We start from the raw sequence: 19,622 nt of genomic DNA, 5'->3' as shown, positions 1-19,622 counted from the left end.
CTTGGCCATTCAAGAATTTTCCACTTCTTTGCTTTAATAAACTCCTGGGTTGCTTTGGCTGTATGTTTTGGGTCGTTGTCCATCTGTATCATGAAACGCCGCCCAATCAATTTGACTGCATTTAGCTGGATTTGAGCAGACAGTATGTCTCTGAACACCTCAGAATTCATTCGGCTGCTTCTGTCCTGTGTCACATCATCAATAAACACTAGTGTTTCAGTGCCACTGGTAGCCATGCACGCCCAAGCCATCATACTGCCTCCACCATGTTTTACAGATGATGTGGTATGCTTTGGATAATGAGCTGTTCCACGCCTTCTCCATACTTTTTTCTTGCCATCATTCTGGTAGAGGTTGATCTTGGTTTCATCTGTCCAAAGAATGTTTTTCCAGAACTGTGCTGGATTTTTAGATGTTCTTTAGCAAAGTCCAATCTAGCCTTTCTATTCTTGAGGCTTATGAGTGGCTTCTTTCACCTGACATGGAGAGCTCCTTTGACCGCATGTTGTCTGTTCACAGCAAAATCTTCCACATGCAAGCACCACACCTCAAATCAACTCCAGGCCTTTTATCTGCTTAATTGATAATGACATAATGACGGACTTGCCCACACCTGCCCATGAAATAGCCTTTTGAGTCAATTGTCCAATTACTTTTGAGCCCCTGAAATGAAGAGATTGTGTTAAAAAAAATGCTTTAGTTGCCCCACATATTTATGCAATCGTTTTGTTCACTCCACTGAATTAAATTATTTGTACAGAACCAAAATTAGAAAGTGCTGAGATTAAGTTCTGCAATTTCAAATCAGACACTATTGTCATGTGTGCATATATAGTGCAATGGAATTCTTAGGTGCATCTTTCCGCTGAACAGTTGACAAAAGACAGTAAATAAATAAAATAGTGTACTTAGGATACGGACACATTCATAGAAATATACATACAGTGTGTATGTGTGTACAGTATATTATATTATTATATATATATGGATATATATGTGCCCCAGGACACTAGAGGGTTTGGAGCTTGGAAGCTCCTCCCTACTGGGGCCTGTGGCCACTGCCAGGGGGCTGTTGGATTTGGTTGGAGCCCTGTGTTGCAGCACTTCTGCCACACCCGGGAAGTGCTCCGGGTGCCTTATAAATTGAGTCAGCAGCCACTATTCCAGGGGCCAGAGTCGAGTGGAAGAGGACAAAGCCTGCTGGAAGAGCAGTGGTGGCAAGGAAGGATTGTGCTGTAAGGGTTTGTCCAGCATTCCCGCATCATAACAGTTTACCGCGTGTGGCTATCTCGAGTGTTTCGCTGAGTGTTCTCATGTTTTTCGTTTTGTTCTTCTTAAAGCCCTAAGATGCCGCCCAAGCGCCTGAAGAGAGGTGCCACGTGAGGAGCTGTAAATCCTCTGCTTTGCAGTGCAGTCATTATCTTCATTACATACCTTCATCGTATTGCACAGCTAATTAATCATCATCTTCAATCACTGTCATTCATTATTGATGAGTACCCGTACATTTTACTGTATTTTTATTAAATTACTACTGTATCCTACTTATACCAAAGAAAACGCACTTGCATGAATTACAGTACATCTAGAGGTAACATTGGTATTTTACATTCTAGCACTGCGGGAGACATAGCAGTACAGTACTATACAGTATACAGGCTTACCTTTACATTTTTTTTTAGGGTAATTTATTAAGTTGAGTTTGAAATGAAAGTAAAGTGTTTTGGGGGTATATTTCGGGTTAAACTATAAAAATAGGCATTTTTTGACCACATCCAAAATTTGCGGTTTTTCACAATTCGCGAGTGCTCTAGGAACGTAACCCCCACGAATTTGGGGGTCAACTATATATATATATATATATATATATATATATATATATATATATATATAGTGGAAAGCAGCCCAGACAGACAGGCGGACAGCGATGGTTCACCCAACACACGTTTATTATACATTGCTACTATTTACAACAGTGCACACAACCCCAAAACTCCCCCAAAGTCCAGGGGGGTATTTTTCGTACGTGGATTACTCGCTTAGCCGGATGTAATTGTTGACGATTTGGCCTGATCCTGGATCTGTCGGTTTTTTGAAACTCTTGCTGGAAGTGTTGTCATAGCAACGCATCCAAATCCGCAAACCTGCTCGGAGCAGGTTTGTTCTGCGGAAACAAGGATTAGTTTACACACGTGATCAGTGACGGTGTGGAAGTCATCCAGTCAGGGCTTCGCCGTTCATGAATGAGCGACCAATTGATATTGATGTGCAAATTATAGGAAGAGAATTTCATATAAAGAGGGTTTTGTGCGATCGGCAAGATCCTTTATTGCCCCCGGAGGAAATTCTGTACGAAAGATACCGCTGTAGCCGAGGGGGAATATTGTACCTCAAAGATTTATTAGCTCCGTATATTCGAAGTCAAACTCGGCGAAGTCGGGCTCTCACAACCACACAGACAGTAGGCATTGCTTTGAGGTTTTTTGCAAGCGGCACTTTTTTTATATACTGTAGGCGATGCGGAACATCTATCGAAAAGTGCAGTTTGCCAGGCAATTCGTAAAGTCTGTTTGGCTCTGAAACATTTCCTTCAGGTTTTCATTGTGTTTCCTGGACACCTGCGTGTGCAGACAATAAAAGAGGTGTTTCATGCCATTGCAGGTAGGTAATACACAGGCTAAAACACCCACAGTTCCATAAAGAATCTCAATCAGCCTAACATTCTCATTACCAGGATTTCCAAATGTGATTGGGGCACATGGAACTGATCAGAGTGGAGTTTGATCAAACATTATTTGGAAAATGTACCTCTCCTCCTGATGAATAATCAGACACAGTGTCTTCATCAAATATTTGACCTTCGTTAATATCTCGTTGGTCAGACACAGGTTCAAGGGATATGACATTCCCTGCAACTGACCCAACAAAAAAGAGGGCTATATGGAACATACCTATAGCACACATGGAGGACAAATATGCAATGACCATCCTTTACCTGAAATGAAGTGACCACTGCATCCTGCCACTGGTTCTGAGGAGGAGCTTCCCCCTGGAATGCCCTCAGAAACAGGGCGATGGGCATTTTGCTGGAGAGCCAACTCTTCTGCAGGGGTTAGGTCTGGACCGCGTGGACCTCCACCTGTTTTTTGCTTGTCTGCCTCCTTATTAGCTTTAAAATTAATGTTTTTTATATTATATATGAATCTTTATGTCAACAATTCTTTAAATAGTTATATACCAATATTTACCAGTTTGAAGTATATTCTTGTACTTCACTTTAACCTGTTCCCATGTTCTCCTTGTGCTCACGTTTGATCTGGAATTATGACATATTAAATAATAATTAATCTGACACATAGGAAATGAAACGCTGCATTCACTAAGTACAATGTACACTACTTAGCATTTAATTTTTTCGGCCACTTTTTGCCAGCCGTCTTTTCTGGTCAGGGCTGCTTTTGCAGTGTTACCCCTTATGTATATTAAATCTTGAAATTCTTCGTGTCCTTCGAATAAAAGGTCTTGCGCCGCATGTGTGAAAAAAAATGCACCCGTTCTTTCGTCATTTTGTTGCAGCCTATCAAAGACTTGCTGATCATGTTTTCTAGACTCAATATATATGGGCTTTTCACTCCACGCGGGGGCGCGCATTCATCTCGTATCATTAGATCCAGCTACACTAATCTAATACACAGCTGCGTTTGAAAAACCGACTTATCTGGATGAGTTTCACTGGCATTAACTCATTCAAGATGAGGCACTTGATCTCGGATGGTTTAAGCGACGTACGAAAAATACCCCCCAGGCCTCACAATGCCTCTCTCTTCTCTTCAGGCCGCCTCTTTTCCTCTCCTCCTGAGCTCTGTCCTTCTTCTCTCCCGACTCCAGCCACTGAACAGAGGAAGGCGGTCCCTTTTATAATCACCCGGATGTGTGCCAGGTGCCTCCCGATAATCTTCCACCGGCACTCCCCAGTGTGGCAGAAGTACTGGCTGTGCACCCAGAAGCACTCCGGGTGTCTCTGGTCGTCTTCCCCCCAGCACTTCCGGGTGTGGTGAAAGTGCCGAGGACCAGGGCTCTCCAGGCATTGGGGCACCCCCTGGCTGTGACCATGGGCCCCTATAGGGTTGAGCTTTCAACCTCAGTTCCCGTGGTCACTAAACCCACCAGGGTGGTCACCCCCTCATGGTCTGGAGGAGGCGTAAGCCCTTCTCCGGTACTCCTGGGCGTCCCGGCTGGGTACCACCCCCAGCCACTTGCCACAAATATATATAAATCATATGTAAACTGTGTATATAATCATACGTAAAATTTATGTATTTGTAAGTATTATATATTTAAACACACTGTTTTTAATTGTACTGTTTCTTATTCTAAGGCACATAGTGTTGTGTACATATATGTTATTACCAAGCAATAACTAAACAAGCTTATGTTAACAGCATAATGCATAATGTTCACAGTCTATGCAGTGTTTGTTTTGATGCTAAAAGTTTTATAACTCATTGAACTGGAGTTGGATGTACAGTGCCCTCCATAATGTTTGGGACAAAGACATTTTTCCTTGATTTCCCTCTCTGCTTCACAGTTTAAAAATACAAATCAAACAATTCAGTTGTGATTAAAGTGCACAATGCAAACTTTAATTTAAAGGTATTTGCATATATATGGTTTGGTCACACCTTGTAGAGATGACAACACTTTTTCTACATGGTTCCCCCATTTCAGGGCGCCGTAACGTTTGGGACAATTGGCATCCCAGGTGTTTGTGATGCCACAGGTGTGTTTCATTGCTTCATTAGTGCAGCCATAAGGTACCTCAGCTTGCTTCTTCCTGCAGACTGCAATGGTAGGCATTGTTCAACATGACGACAAGAGCTGTGCCAGTGAAAGTCAAAGAAGCCATCATGATGCTCAAAACAAAGAATAAAACCACTGGGGAGTTTAGTAAAACCATAGGATGGCCAAAATCAACTGTCTGGAATTTCACTAAAAAAGAATGCACTGGTTATCTCAATAATCACAAAGGGACTGGTAGGCCAAGGAAGACCTCCACCATCCTGACTATGGTAAAGAAAAAGCCCAAAATGTCTGTCCAGTAGATAAGAAATAGTCCTCAGGAGGCAGATGCAGATGTGTCCGAGATAACTGTCCACAGAAGACTTCATGAACAGAAATACAGAGGCCACACTCCAAGATGCAAACCACTAGTTTGCCATTAAAACAGGATGGCCAGATTACAGTTTGTGCAAAAGGACTTAAAAGAGCTTATAGAATTCTGGAAAAAGGTCTTGTGGACAGACGAGACAAAGATAAGAGAGTGATAGAAGAGCCAAGTGTGGAGAAGAAAAGGAATTGCCCAAGATCCAAAGCATGCCACCTCATCTATTAAATATGGCAGTGGGGGGTGTTATGGCTTGGGCATGTATGGCTGCCACACTTCTCTTCGTGGATGATGGGACTGCTGACGACAGCTGCACAATGAATGCTGAAGTCAACAGAAACATCTTATCTGCTCGAGTTCCAGTAAATGCCTCCAAACTCATCGGACAGCACTTCATCCTACAACAACGCAAGAGTTTTTCAAAGCTAAAAAATGTAAGCTACTTGGATGGCCATGGCAGTCACCCGATTTAAATCCACTTGAGCAGGCCTTCCATATGCTGAAGAGATAACTTTAGGAGACAAGCCCCCAAAACACACAGCCAATGAAGATGGCTGCATGAGAGGCTTGGCAGAGCATCACAAGAGAAGATCCTCGGCACTCGCTGATGTCTGTGAATCGCAGACTTCAAGCGGTCATTGTATGCAAGGGATATGTGACAAAGAACTAAATATGACAGCTTTAATAGACCTGCCATTGCTGTGTCCCAAACATTATGGTGCCCTGAAATGGGGGGACTGTGTAGAAAAAGTGTTGTCATTTCTACATGCTGTGTATGCACATCCCCTTAAATCTGCAATGTGCACATTAATTACATCTGAATTGTTTGATTTGTAATTTTAAACTGCGGAGCAGAGGGGGAAATCAATGAAAAATGTGCCGTTATCCCAAACATCATGGAGGGCACTGTAGCTACTCCAAAAAGTGACATTATAATGAAAATAGAAACCTTTTTGAATCCTACAGATGTGAATGAATTTAATATAAAATAGATCTTGCCTTTCATTTTTTAAAAAACATCTAACAGTTGAACATATGGTTATATACTCTACATTCATGAGAAATCAAATAGGAAACTACTTCAAAAGAGAGAAAGGCCCAAGTTTTTGGGTTAGACTGGAAAGCTGCAAAGATGTCTTAACGCAGCTGACCCAAAACAGTCAAAATAATTTTGCAGTTCCTAAATCATTTTATTTTTACTAAATGGTAGAAGTTAAGTTTTCTTTTCACTAGAAAACTCAGGGTCAAAAGTTGATAAAGCCTCCCCAAACAAAACATTTAAGCTGAGGGAGGAACGTCAAGGTCAAAGCCAGAAAATCAGACCTGCACATGGTGCTAGCAAAATTCAGAAAAATAAAAAAAAATGACCAATTAACAATTACACCTTAGTTCAAAAGAAAAAGCCAGATAAGCTAAGGTTGATTTCTTTTTCTTTTTTAGCCCTGTAATATTAGGCCATTTCTAAAGACTGTTTTTTCTTTCCCGTCTTCCCGAATTCTCACACATCTAAATCTTCCTCTTTTCCTTTTCCTCCTGAACATCAAGTCCTTATTTCTATTTCTTTCCTCATGAAACAACATCTTTTTTAAATTGTGCTCCTTTTAAATCCAGTGCATTATTTCCCTTTATTTCTTGGCTCAGATGTACAGCGACCTGGGCTACGCAAATATATGATCATAGTCGGTCTTTTATGGAGGGTTTGAAGATTGCACAGCTGCTTACCTGTCTTCCAGGAAAAGACCCTTGACTCTGCTTCTAAACCCGTCCGTTCCTCCACTCCTTCCGTAAATTCAATAAGCAACAGAAAGCGAGTATCACTTGTAGACCAACAACAGAAGAGGAGACGCGATAAAGCCAATGGCTGCTGAAAACCTCTTCTTTTACTGCTTCACTCAGCCTCTCCAAGCGAGCTAATAAACAGGACTGCCACTGCTTCACAACACTTTTCAGAAGCCTGGGCCTCTCATTTTACAAAATGCTTACAGAAGCAATGGCACCAGAGCAGCTACTGTGTGGTACATAGTCAAGTCATGGTTAGCTGTGCTCCTTTTAACATCATTGGCATGCAACACCATTAAAGGGCTAACCAAAGTAAAGTACTGTATGCAATATAATTTACTAAGACTCTGAAAAACCTTTGATACACTAATTATTAATGAAGACAGAAGTCATTGGCATCAGATAACTTATAAAACTAGATGTTAAGGCGATAAGTCAGAGACAATAAATAGAAAGAAGTGAAGAATATGTCACACCCAAGTGAGTTAATTAACGGAGTCCTTCTGAGATCTGTGCTTGGATTGTTACATTTGTTTCCGTAAGACGCATTAGCTCTCTGGAAATGTGTTCTTTTCAATTGCGGCATTTTAATAACCTGAATTTAAATAAAAAAAATATTATCCCACCCAGCATACAAAATGACGGTTACAAGCTTACACGACAAGTTAGGATAATTCTAGCTCTTTATTGACGGTTTTACGCGGCATTACAAACGGGAAGCTTATGACAGACATATCAAGCCGTGGGACTCTTGATCTGTGGAGTCCGTCATCTTTCGTTGCCACGCTGAAAGGACATAATCTTCTGCTCGGCCTCGGACAGAAGACATACTCTTCCGCCCGGAAGCTTCAATGTGTTGGCCGTAGGTGTCCATTCTTAAATACAAGTTGGTCCATGTGCAGGCTCTTGGCTCCGATCCAAACAAGGACAGGACAGTACTCAAACCCCACCTTCAAACATACAGGAATAGCACAATGCCCATATACAGTTCCCATTCTCCCAACAAGGAAAGGTTTCTGTGCTGACAGAAGACAGAAATATACACTAGTCTGTCTTTAGGCTGACTATTCAATTCTCCAGTTGTCTGTGGCTATCTAGTCCTGTGCTTGGCTTGGCAATTCTAAATGCTGCTGCTGTGCCCTGTGTACCATATTTGGTCTGCCTATATGAATGAGTCTATAACAGTGGGCACAGAGAATAGTGACATTAAACTTAAATAAAAAATACATAGTATAACAACATTCTAACTAATTTTAATGACATAATCCTCTTTAAGAAAATCCCTTTGTGCGTCCAGGTGTCCGTGTGTGTGTGTCTTCTGGTGAAGTGCGCATGCGCGGGGCTTCTGGTGAAGTGCGCATGCACGGGGCACGGTGCGATGCACGATATTACTGTCAGAGAAAGTTAGAGGCATTTTACGGAAATACAAACCAGTATTACTGTGAGAGGAAATTAAAGGTACACAGTACGACAGTGACGCATATTAAAGCCACATACAAGCCAGTATTACTGTCAGAGGAGATTAAAGGCATATTACCGACGCGCATGCCTGTATTACCGCCAGAGAAAATTAAAGGTATATTACGGACGTACAAGCCAGCGGACGTACAAGACGACAGTATTACTGTCACAGAAAATTAAAGACACACAATACACGGCGGCAGCCCACGAAGAACAGTCAGCTCAACAAGTAAACATCAACAAAAGAAAGGCTGAAAAAGAAAAATACGACCAACAAAAAGAATGAGGTCAAAGTCCCTTGCCACTTAATATAGACTGTTCCTACTAATGCTTATGCACTACTGTTCTAGTGCCCGTTATTGTAATGGGCTAAATGACTAGTTCTAATATAATTAGCATACCTGAGAAATTTGTAAGTGATACAAAAATCAGAGTAACTTAAGAATAAGGAGGCAGCAAGAACAATTGAAAAAGACCTGGACAATCTTCAAACTTGGATCAATACTTGAAAAGTGAAGTTTGATGTACAAAAGTGGCAAGTGCTACACGCAGGTACAAGGAATGTTAGTTACAAATACAAGGCTGGCAACACTGTCGATAAAGACACAATCTTTTAGAAGTGTACATTTACCCAGCACGTCATTGTCAAATTAATGTGCAGGAGCAATCAAAAAGGAGATTAAGTGTTATTTTGCAAAACCAGTTACATACACATAACACATTGGTGAGGCCTCATCTGGAGTACCTTGTGCAGTTTTGGTCTACAGGCTACAAGAAAGACATAGCAGTGCTGGAAAAAAAAGTCCAGAGAAGAGAGACTAGGCTAATTCCAGGGGGGATAAATCCCTCTATTATATAAAAAAAAATATTATTAAATCTATAAAAACTACTATTAAATCTCTCTATTATAAAAAAAGAAAACTTGGGATGAGACGTGATCTTTTGAAGAGAGACAGAGAGACACTTTCACTTGGAATAAGCTATCAAGTAATGTGGTAGACAGTAGGACTTTAGGGACCTTCAAGACTCAACTTGATGGTTTTTTGTAGAAGAATTAAGTTAATAGGACTGGTGAGCTTTGTTGGGCTGAGTGGCCTGTTCTCGTCGAGACTGTTCTAATGTTCGAAAAATCAAGGAGCGCAAAAGTCAGATTATACAATGCACTAATAAAATGGAATCTGGAATTACTAGAGAGCCCATGATAAATGATACCATACAATAAATAGTGTGCTTATTGCTTTACATTTTAAAACATTATGGACTGTGATTCAGTTGTGCAGTATATTGAAAGTTATTATTAATTTCTAATTGGACTGAGCTTAAAGTTGAAATCGGCACCCAATAGGCAAAAATCTATTAAAACCCAGTAAGAAAAACTCTTGACTCACTTCAACCCACTAAAATCTTTTTGATTGTAGAAATGGATTTCAAGTCAGTCTCCACAGCAATCACCAAAAGAACAAGGGTACTGTCTATGTAAGACAAAATATAAAAAATGTTTTACAATGTAAAAAGTCTTATATCGCAGCAAAAAGGTGTAAACGACCAATTGTCGAAACACACCGTTATGCATTGTCCTCTTTTATACTTTTAATTGTATTGATCCTAATAAAAGTCTCAAATCTCATACTCTTACCACAGTCAGGAATAGTAGTTCAGCACTTCCTCCTCGCTTACCTTTTACATCTATATAAAAGAACAGGCAGGAGTTAAGTTCAACATTGAGTTAATCTTGTACTATAGGTAACATTCACACAATAACTAACAAAGTAAAATAAGTGTGACAAAACTAGCATTACAGCTTTTAAACAGTTCATCTTGCATCAATAGGTGGCACTCTGTCTTATGTCTACCTTGGGCTTTGCTACCACATGGCCTTTGAATGGAGAACCCGAAGCAGACAACAGGCCTTTCTGAATATGACCACCACGAGAGGTGATCTTCTCTTTATTGGAGAGATGGCAAGAGAGAGCTAGAATGGCAGAGTGACCAACTTATACCAATTCCTGTCACAGGTCCTGAACCAATCTGATTCAAGACCAATCCTAAAGAGCCACACTTAAGACCAATAAGGGCACAAACTGCCTTTTCAAACCTGCCCTCATGTCTAGGCTTTCTTCCTCTGGAGATGGGCTCACGTGTGTAAACTTCTCCTGTCCCACTTCTAAGCCATGAGGCTTTTGGCCACTTTTAACTGCCTGCCTCCTTTCTTTTTTCACAGTAGACTAATGGTTTGTTAATCAAGAGGGTCACAAGCAATACCATGTAGAGGTCGCTCCTTCCTGCACCTTGTCTTGGTCGCTGGCCAGATGTCTTCAGCCTTTGTTCAACAATATACTCAAAATCTGAAAGACAGGCTTTGTTATTCTTTTTAAGTACTATTCTCCTTATACACATTACTGTGGTTTTTCTGCTGTTTTCATTTGTCTCATGATATCTCTTGAGTCAAACTCTAAATGGTGAGGTTGATTTTGCTTGCTATGAAACTTTGTTCCACACTCCCCATATTGATCAGTCAGTTAAAGGAACACTCCACCCCAAAATTACATTTTTTATATGTTACTTACCCCATTTGTTTTGTAGTAATGACTGAGAAACATTTCTTAATCTGTAGTTTTCATGGAGAATGGAGATAAAAAAAAGGTTTGTGATATAATACAAGCTAACAGTAACCAATGCTGCAAAACGGCAAACGATTCAAAAACATTTATGGAAAAAAGAAAAAGCAATTCACACAACTGCATAATCCACATGTCAGTTCTCTAACTGTATGCCTTTGAATTGAAGACAGGACTCTTGCCCAGTGAATGAGGAAGGGGAGGCAGATCTTCATTTCAAAAGCTTAGCCCCATGTAAATTGTATTTCCAGCTTATGGAGTATGCCGATTTTTTTTTTTGAGAAATATCTAACAATATTTTAGTAAAACAAATGCTTGTGATTTGCACAGTGTGAGCATAAGACTGGATAACTGACAAATGAATTATGCTACACGAGTAACATTAAGATTTCTTGATCCATGGACAGTTTTTATATTGTTTGCCATTGTACAGCAAGAGTCACCATTGGCTTTTATTATCCCATAAACTTTTTTTTTTTAATCTCTATTCTCCACAAAAACATAAGATTTAAATTTACTCCTGGTCATCACTACAAAAAAAGTTGGGGTAAATGACATCTAAGAAAAACATAATTTTTGGGTGGAGTATTCCTTTATTTACTGCTTGTTATGCATGTTGTGAGTTCTGTAGTTGACTTGTCTGCTTGCTGTCCCTAACTGTTACACTTTCTTTAATTATTAGTGAATGTTTTTCTGCTTTTCTTTATTTAGTTTCAGTTAAGATTTGTTTTATTGGTTTGCTAAATGCTACTTGCATATTTAACAATAGGTTCAGTGTCTCATATTAGAACAAGTAAGCCCGCGATTCGCTAGCGAATCAGAAATCCAAGAATGGCAATCAGTTTCTGTTCCGTCCGATATCTGGATGGATGACATATCATGGAGGGTCTGGGGAAATGTCATTTAATTAAATAAGCATATCTGTACTAAAGCGGTTTCGATTTGTGGAGACGTGATTCCGTTGCCTTTGCTGACACCAACTGTTGGCAGAGTGGAGCACAGCAAGTTTAGTGTACAGGTTGTGGTGTTTGTGTGCCAGCCACTGAGTCTGGGAAGCTGCTGGGTTAGAGTCTGTGAGTGTTATGTGATCTATATTACTGGCACAGTGGATTAGAGCAAGGGTAGTGAACAGGTTGTGTTGTTTGGGCGCCAGCTACTGACTCTGGGAAGCCACTGCGTTTTGGGAAGCCACTGCGTCTGACTCTGGGGTGGGCACCATGGCGCATTACGTTGTGTTATTTGGGTGCCACCTACTGACTGTGGGAAGCTGCCGCGTTTTGGGAAGTCGCTGCGTTCGACTCTGGGGCGGGCGCCGCCACATTTTGGGAAGCCGCTGCGTTTGACTCTGGGGCGGGCACCGCCGCATTTTGGGAAGCCACTGCGTTTGACTCTGGACTCTGGGGCGGGCGCCAAACTGAATGACCGTTATGTGATCTACATTACTGGCACAGTGGATTACAGCAAGTCTAGTTTACAGGTGGTGTTGTTTGGGCGCCACCTACTGACTCTGGGAATCCGCCGCGTTTTGGGAAGCCGCTGCGTTTGACTGTACAGGTTGTGTTGTTCGGGCGCCACCTACCGACTCTGGGAAGCCACCGCGTTTTGGGAAGCCGCTGCGTTTGACTCTGGGGCGGGCGCCACAGCGCAGCACGTTGTGTTATTTGGGCGCCACCTACTGACTCTGGGAAGCCGCCGCGTTTGACTCTGGGGCGGGCACCAAGGCCGCAGTGCGCATGCGCCTAGGTGCGTCCGCCGTGCATATATTAACTGTGGTTTAGCAATATAGATCATTTATATTTACCCTAGGTTCTTGTCTATAAGCCGGACTCATGTATAAGCCGGAGACCAAAAATCATACGAATTTTTAAAATAAAATCGTATCATAGATAAGCCGGACTCATGGATAAGCCGAACGTACTATAACCTATAACTAATAGAAGGGAGGGAGTTCAGTGGTCTCACTCGCACCCATTTAATTTCTTTAAGGGGGGAGAGAGTGTGAGATATTGACGTCTCTCTCACTCCCCGCATGGCTCAGTTGGAGCGGCCGGAGCGCGTTCTTTCTGCTCTGGGCGTTGCCGAGTCAACACGCGCGCGTAGCGGTCATTTAAATTATGATTTTATATGTAAGCATATTTAAATATATATCGCGGATTTTTTGCTGGTTCGCGGATTTCTGCGGACAATGGGTCTTTTAATTTCTGGTACATGCTTCCTCAGTTGGTTTGCCCAGTTGATTTCATACAAGGGACGCTATTGGCAGATGGCTGAGAAGCTACCCAAGTTACTTTTCTCTGTGTCTCTTGCGCTGACTTTCTCTGATCCTGACGTATGGAGATTGAGCAGGGGGGCTGTTCGCACACCTAGACGATACGGACGCTCGTCTAAAAATGTTGAAAGATTATCTTCACGTTGCTATCTTTTGTAAAGCTGATTCCTGAAAAGACATGCTGCACGGTGCTTCGCATACTTAAAAGCTCAAAGGGCACATACTGATTTTTGACTGAAAAACAAACTCTGTCTCTCTCTCTCTTCCTGCTCCTGACGGAGGGGGTGTGAGCTGCCGCCTTCAACAGCTTTGTGCCGCGGTGCTTCGCATACTTAAAAGCCAAACAGACATATTGATTTGTTTGCTTCACTCCTTTGAAGAGGAAGATATGTTTGCATTCTTTTAATTGTGAGACGGAACTGTCATCTCTGTCTTGTCATGGAGCACAGTTTAAACTTTTGAAAAAGAGACAAATGTTTGTTTGCAGTGTTTGAATAACGTTCCTGTCTCTCTACAACCTCCTGTGTTTCTGCGCAAATCTGTGACCCAAGCATGACAATGTAAAAATAACCATATAAACATATGGTTTCTACTTCGCGGATTTTCTTATTTCGCGGGTGGCTCTGGAACACAACCCCCGCGATGGAGGAGGGATTACTGTATAAACCGGATTTATGTATAAGCCGATATTCTATTTTTTCATTTATACAACTTTTTTCCTTAGATAAGCCGCGGCTTATAGACAAGAACTTAGGGTAATATTGTTATTGAAAGTGATAAAGAAATATCCACAAAAAATTAAATAAGAACCATCCATCCATCCATCCATTTTCCAACCCACTGAATCCGAACACAGGGTCATGGGGGTCTGCTGGAGCCAATCCCAGCCAACACAGGGCACAAGGCAGGGACCAATCCCGGGCAGGGTGCCAACCCACCGCAGGACACACACAAACACACCCACACACCAAGCACACACTACGGCCAATTTAGAATCGCCAATCCACCTAACCTGCATGTCTTTGGAATGTGGGAGGAAACCGGAGCACCCGGAGGAAACACACGCAGACACGGGGAGAACATGCAAACTCCACGCAGGGAGGACCCGGGAATCGAACCCAGGTCCCCAGATCTCCCAACTGCGAGGCAGCAGCGCTACCCACTGCGCCACCGTGCCGCCCCTAAATAAGAACCAGTTCCTAACAATTTTCTTGAGCAACCACTCATTTTTAGGCGGTGGAGATGTGGTCCAGACAAGGTATCAGTTTCTGAAGTCAGTTCATTGAATCACAGCTTACTTTTTGTTTTCTGAATTGTTCTGTTCAGTTTCTCCTGAAGTTACCAAATTGGGTCCCCTGTCATTAGGACAATGACCCATTGTTGTTTGGGGGTGTGTCCTCAGAGGTCGTGACCACTCAGTAATGACACGATGGGTTAAAATGTTATCTTTCAGATCACTTCCTCATCTAGGTTTTGGATATGAAAGCCATCTTTGTTGACTGGAATTAACTTTTCTACAGATTACATTAAAAAATAATTTACTGGTGGTGGGCTTTCAAAATAGAAACTTGGATCCCCAGAAATGAGTGACCACACGATAAGGTATGCTGTATTTTCAATGACATGCACGTTATGCAGAGAGAAATAAACAAGTTCATACAAATGATGGAGGTTCAGGTATCTGTCCAATAAATTGCTGAGGTTAAATCAGTTGTTTCAATAGATCACCCATTAGCGAGTTGTAGCAATCATAAAGAGCTCTCCATTCCATACTCCATTTGATATTCGGAGGATCCTAACAGACATAGGGAATTTCTTATTCAATATCACATGGTATTTGAAACCCAACCCAATATGTATCCTGAAGATTATACCCATATTGTATTTATTATGTCACGGTTGGATAAAAAGCGGTTACAATGGGCTTCAACCATGTATGATACAAACAATCCCTGCTATGTTTCTTTGAATCTAATTATTTAGAAGTTTAGGGAAGTGTGTCATGTATCTGCTTGGGCAGAGGTAGCAGCAAATTGGCTGTTAGGGTACCATTAGAGTGCTAACCCTATTAATGAATATATTGTTGAGTTCTGGATTTCAGCAGCTGAAACAGGGTTGTATGATACAGCACTAATACGTTTCTCTAAAGGGGGCTTGTCCATTGAAATTAAAGACAAGCTGGCAAGCCATGATAGTGGGATAACACTGGAAAATTGAATAAAGGTGTCTTAGAAAGTGGGAACAAGACTGACCGAGAGAAAGTCGGAATGAAAATGAGAAAGTGGGGCAGTAAACCATCTTGTTGTAACTATTTCTAACCCGGAGCCTATGAAATTGGGGAAAACAACAGTTTGATTAAAAGAACAGCAATGCAGAGTCAAACAGTGTATTTCCACTGCAGTGGATCAGGGCACACAATTTCTGCCTACAGCATATTATAGGAAAACTAGAATGTCCACTCTAGGTTAGAATTGGTAGGGTGGAAATCAGAGGTTAAACCCTGCGTGAAAATTTGTTTTCCATTTTTTGTGAGATGAATGAGTCGAGTATATCAGTATTAACTGATTCAGGTGCAGGCAAGAATTTTATTAGTTCATCACTAATTGAACAATTAAAAATAAATGCAGTACTTTTGATATACAATCCATAGATCGTATCTGTGGACGGGAAGCCCATTGCTTCTGGATAATTAGAATTCACCACTTCATCCCTTACAGTTACACTGTGCAATTCTTCATGAAGAACAATTAAACATATTCATATCCAATCCCAAATTGTTCAAATTATTTTAGGTTTTCTGTGGTTACAGAAGCAAAATCCTTTCATTAATTGGACAAAGAAAGAAATCACACAGTGGAGTCCTTTTTGTTTTAAGAGACACAGTACCAAAGGAGTCCAGTCTTCGTCTCAGGTCACTGGATAGCGTCCATGTCTCGCAACCATATAGCAACACAGGAAGCACCAGGACTCTAAAGACTTGGACCTTTGTCCTTTTGCATAGATATTGGGAGCACCACACACCCCTTCCCAGCGACCTCATGACCCCCCATGCTCTCCCAATCCTTCTACTGACTTCATAGGAAGAGTTACCAGAGACATGAATGTCACTGCCAAGGTAAGTTAACCTCTCGACAAGGTCAACACTCTCTCCTCAAACAGACACACTGCTGATGGCTGTGCCCAAGAGGTCATTAAAGGCCTGGATCTTGGTTTTTATCCAGGACACTCGCAAGCCCAGACACTCAGACTCCTTGCTCAGTCTTTCGAGCACCCCGATCACAGCCGAGTCAAGGACACCATTGTTGAAAGAAAAATGTTTGCACTGCCATGACCTGAGCAAGAATCAGTGGAACAATATATTCATAATAATATATAGATTGGAGTTATAGCACCCTCCAATAGTTAATGTTTTTATCTTCGTGTCGAAAAATGATGATAGGTTGCATCCTTGCATTGATTACTGAAAGCTTAATAAAATAAGTTAAAACTAATTATCCTCTTCCATTTTAAATAAAATTAAACAATCTTCAGTGTTCACAAAGTTCGATTTAAGGAGTGCTCAGAACCTTTTATTCTTATGACGCCTTGTCTGGCTACAACCTTAACTGTAATAAGTCCTCATTGTTTCTTCTTCATAAATTTGTTCAGGATGACTCTCTACCTTCCTCTATACCAGAGGTTCTCAAACTTATTTTGTCCACTGCCCACTTTGAGAATCAATTATTTTCTAGCGCCCCCCAAAATTTTTAACTTTACCACATCTTAAAAATCACAAACGCAATCATTACTTTAATTATAGTGTGCCATATGTGTCTTATCCTGTTTCTGAGTTCAAACTTACATTTTAAATGAGACTTTCTAACTAACGGGAGCAATAAAAACGCAACTTTATAATATTTAAAAAGACTTTTATTCAAATTAAAACAAACATTTCAATTAAAATTTTAAAACTTATCTAATGTGAAGGATGAATCTGATGATTTTTAACAAGTTTGTTAATATCAGGTTCGAATTTACTCAAAAACAGCTGTAAGTCACCGCGTTCAGTAACATGCAAACGATTCCTCTTTTTAGTTAGCAGCGTTGCCACAGCACTAAATCCACGTTCACACAAATATGACGATGGGAATGCTACCAAAAATCGTTGAATAATCGACCACAATCCAGGATACAATTGTGGGATTGGCTTTTGTAGCCAAAATTCTTGGTAGCCATTTTTGAATTTGATTTTTATTTCCTCGTTCGTTGTCAGTTCTATAAGTTCTTCCTCAAGCTGGGATGATCCTGCTGTGTTGACATTTGAAAAAGGATCCAAGACCCAGTCCGGTATTTCCAATTTTAAAATGTCCTGGAACCGTTCTTTAAAATCACTGTGGAGGTTCTCCAAATGTTGGCAGTAAACAAGCAAGTCGTCGTTGATGAAGGGTACTGCTGATAAATTAGGGAAATTGTGAAACTCACAAGTGCCGATGTTTTTCTTGTGTAAGAGCAGTTTGGCTACAAAAGCAGCAACGATATTTTTTGTTTTAATCAAGTTCAAGTCGTCACCTTGAAGTTGGAGATTGATATTATTAAACAATTTATACAGGTCTGTCAAGTACGCAATATCATTCTTTGATGTGATGAAGTTGTTGCGCAATTCTGTATCTTTGTTTTCCAAGAACTCTATCACAGAGTCAAACAGATTATAAAATCGAGTCAGACAACTACCTCTTGATAGCCAACGCACTTCTGTGTAAAACAGCAATCGGTTGAAATCTTCATCATTAAGAACACAAAGCTGATTAAATAATCTGTCATTTAAAGAGCACTTTCGGATTTTATTGACTGCTTTGATGACGTTGCAGTGATTGAAACAGCCGTTCACTCAAATTTCTCGCAACCAAATGTTGTTGATGAATGACGCAATGAACAGCAAGCACATCAGGAATTTTATTTTTTAAGTACGCTATGAAGCCTTTGTGACACCCTGTCATAGCCGGAGCGCGATCCGTAGCAGCTGATATAATATTCTTCAAGGGAATTTCTTTCTCATCACAAAACTTTTCCAGTGTATTAAATATGGTTTCTCCAGTTGTATCTATCTCTAAATTTCTAGCAAATAATAGTTCTTGACATATTTTCTCATCTTTAATAAACCTCACGTATGACAAATAGTGCTTCATTAGTTGGTAAAGTGGTCTCATCCAACTGAATTGAGAATTGACTAGTCTTCAGATGATTGCACAATGAGTCTTCAATATTTTCAGCCATTTCATCAATTCGTCTTTGCACAGAACTATTGCTCAAAGGAATTTTTCGAATAATATCTGCCGCAGGTTTATGGAGCACAGTAGTTATTACTTCTTTTATTGCCGGTAAAATTAACTCTTCTCCAATAGTGTGTGGTTTGCCTGTTTGAGCAATTAACAAAGAGATATTGTACAAGGCTCGAAGTCCGTCATCGTCTTGCTTAGAAACCGCTGAAAAAAGTTTTGATACAGTTGGCTGAGCTATGTACTTCTTTTCCAGGTCTTGAAAATAGGCCACATTTTTTTCTTTCTTATCTGGATGCATTTTATTCAAATGATCTTGTAGCCTAGAAGGCTTCATCGCTTCATTCGAAAATGTTTTTTGACAAAGAAGGCACATAGGCGAAGATGGATTTGTGGGATTTTCAACAAATCCGTATTTAATATATTCCGCACTGTATTGCTGTCTCTTCTTTTTTGCTTCCGACATGGTTTTGTCTTTACAAATACGTGAGTAAAATATAGAGCTTAAAAAACTTTCTAACGATTGTGCGCAAAAACATAATGAAAATAAAAGAAGTATTACGCGCTGTTATATAGGATTAAAATACAGCACGCACCGACAGGAATAAGACAAACATGTGCAAACTCGTTTACCTCATTTGACGGAATTCGTACTGAGCAAGTTAGAACGGTAACCGTCATTTTTATCGAAAATGAAAAATACAGAAAATAAAAAATATCGAATTAAAAAATGTCGAAATTTTAGTATAAATAAAAAATTGGTTTAGGGGTTAAGGCTAGGGCTAAGATTAATTTTTTATTTATACGAAAATTTCGACATTTTTTAATTCGATATTTTTTATTTTCTATATTTTTTATTTTCGATAAAAACGACCAGAATCAGTTAGAACAAGTATCGATGATCCGGCCACTTGATACAGGATTGCACAAATCGCGTTGTTTAATAAAAACTTGTTAAAACTTGATTGCTCATGGGCTACCTACGAAAGCCATGATAAATTATTTATATTTATACAATCAAACAGGACAGGAATAAGAACGAAATAATCGATGTAGTATAGTAGGTAGGTTTTGAT

This window comes from Erpetoichthys calabaricus, chromosome 17 (genome assembly GCF_900747795.2).
Source record: "Erpetoichthys calabaricus chromosome 17, fErpCal1.3, whole genome shotgun sequence".
In the NCBI taxonomy this organism is placed as follows: Eukaryota; Metazoa; Chordata; class Cladistia; order Polypteriformes; family Polypteridae; genus Erpetoichthys; species Erpetoichthys calabaricus.
This window is presented reverse-complemented; position numbering follows the sequence as displayed.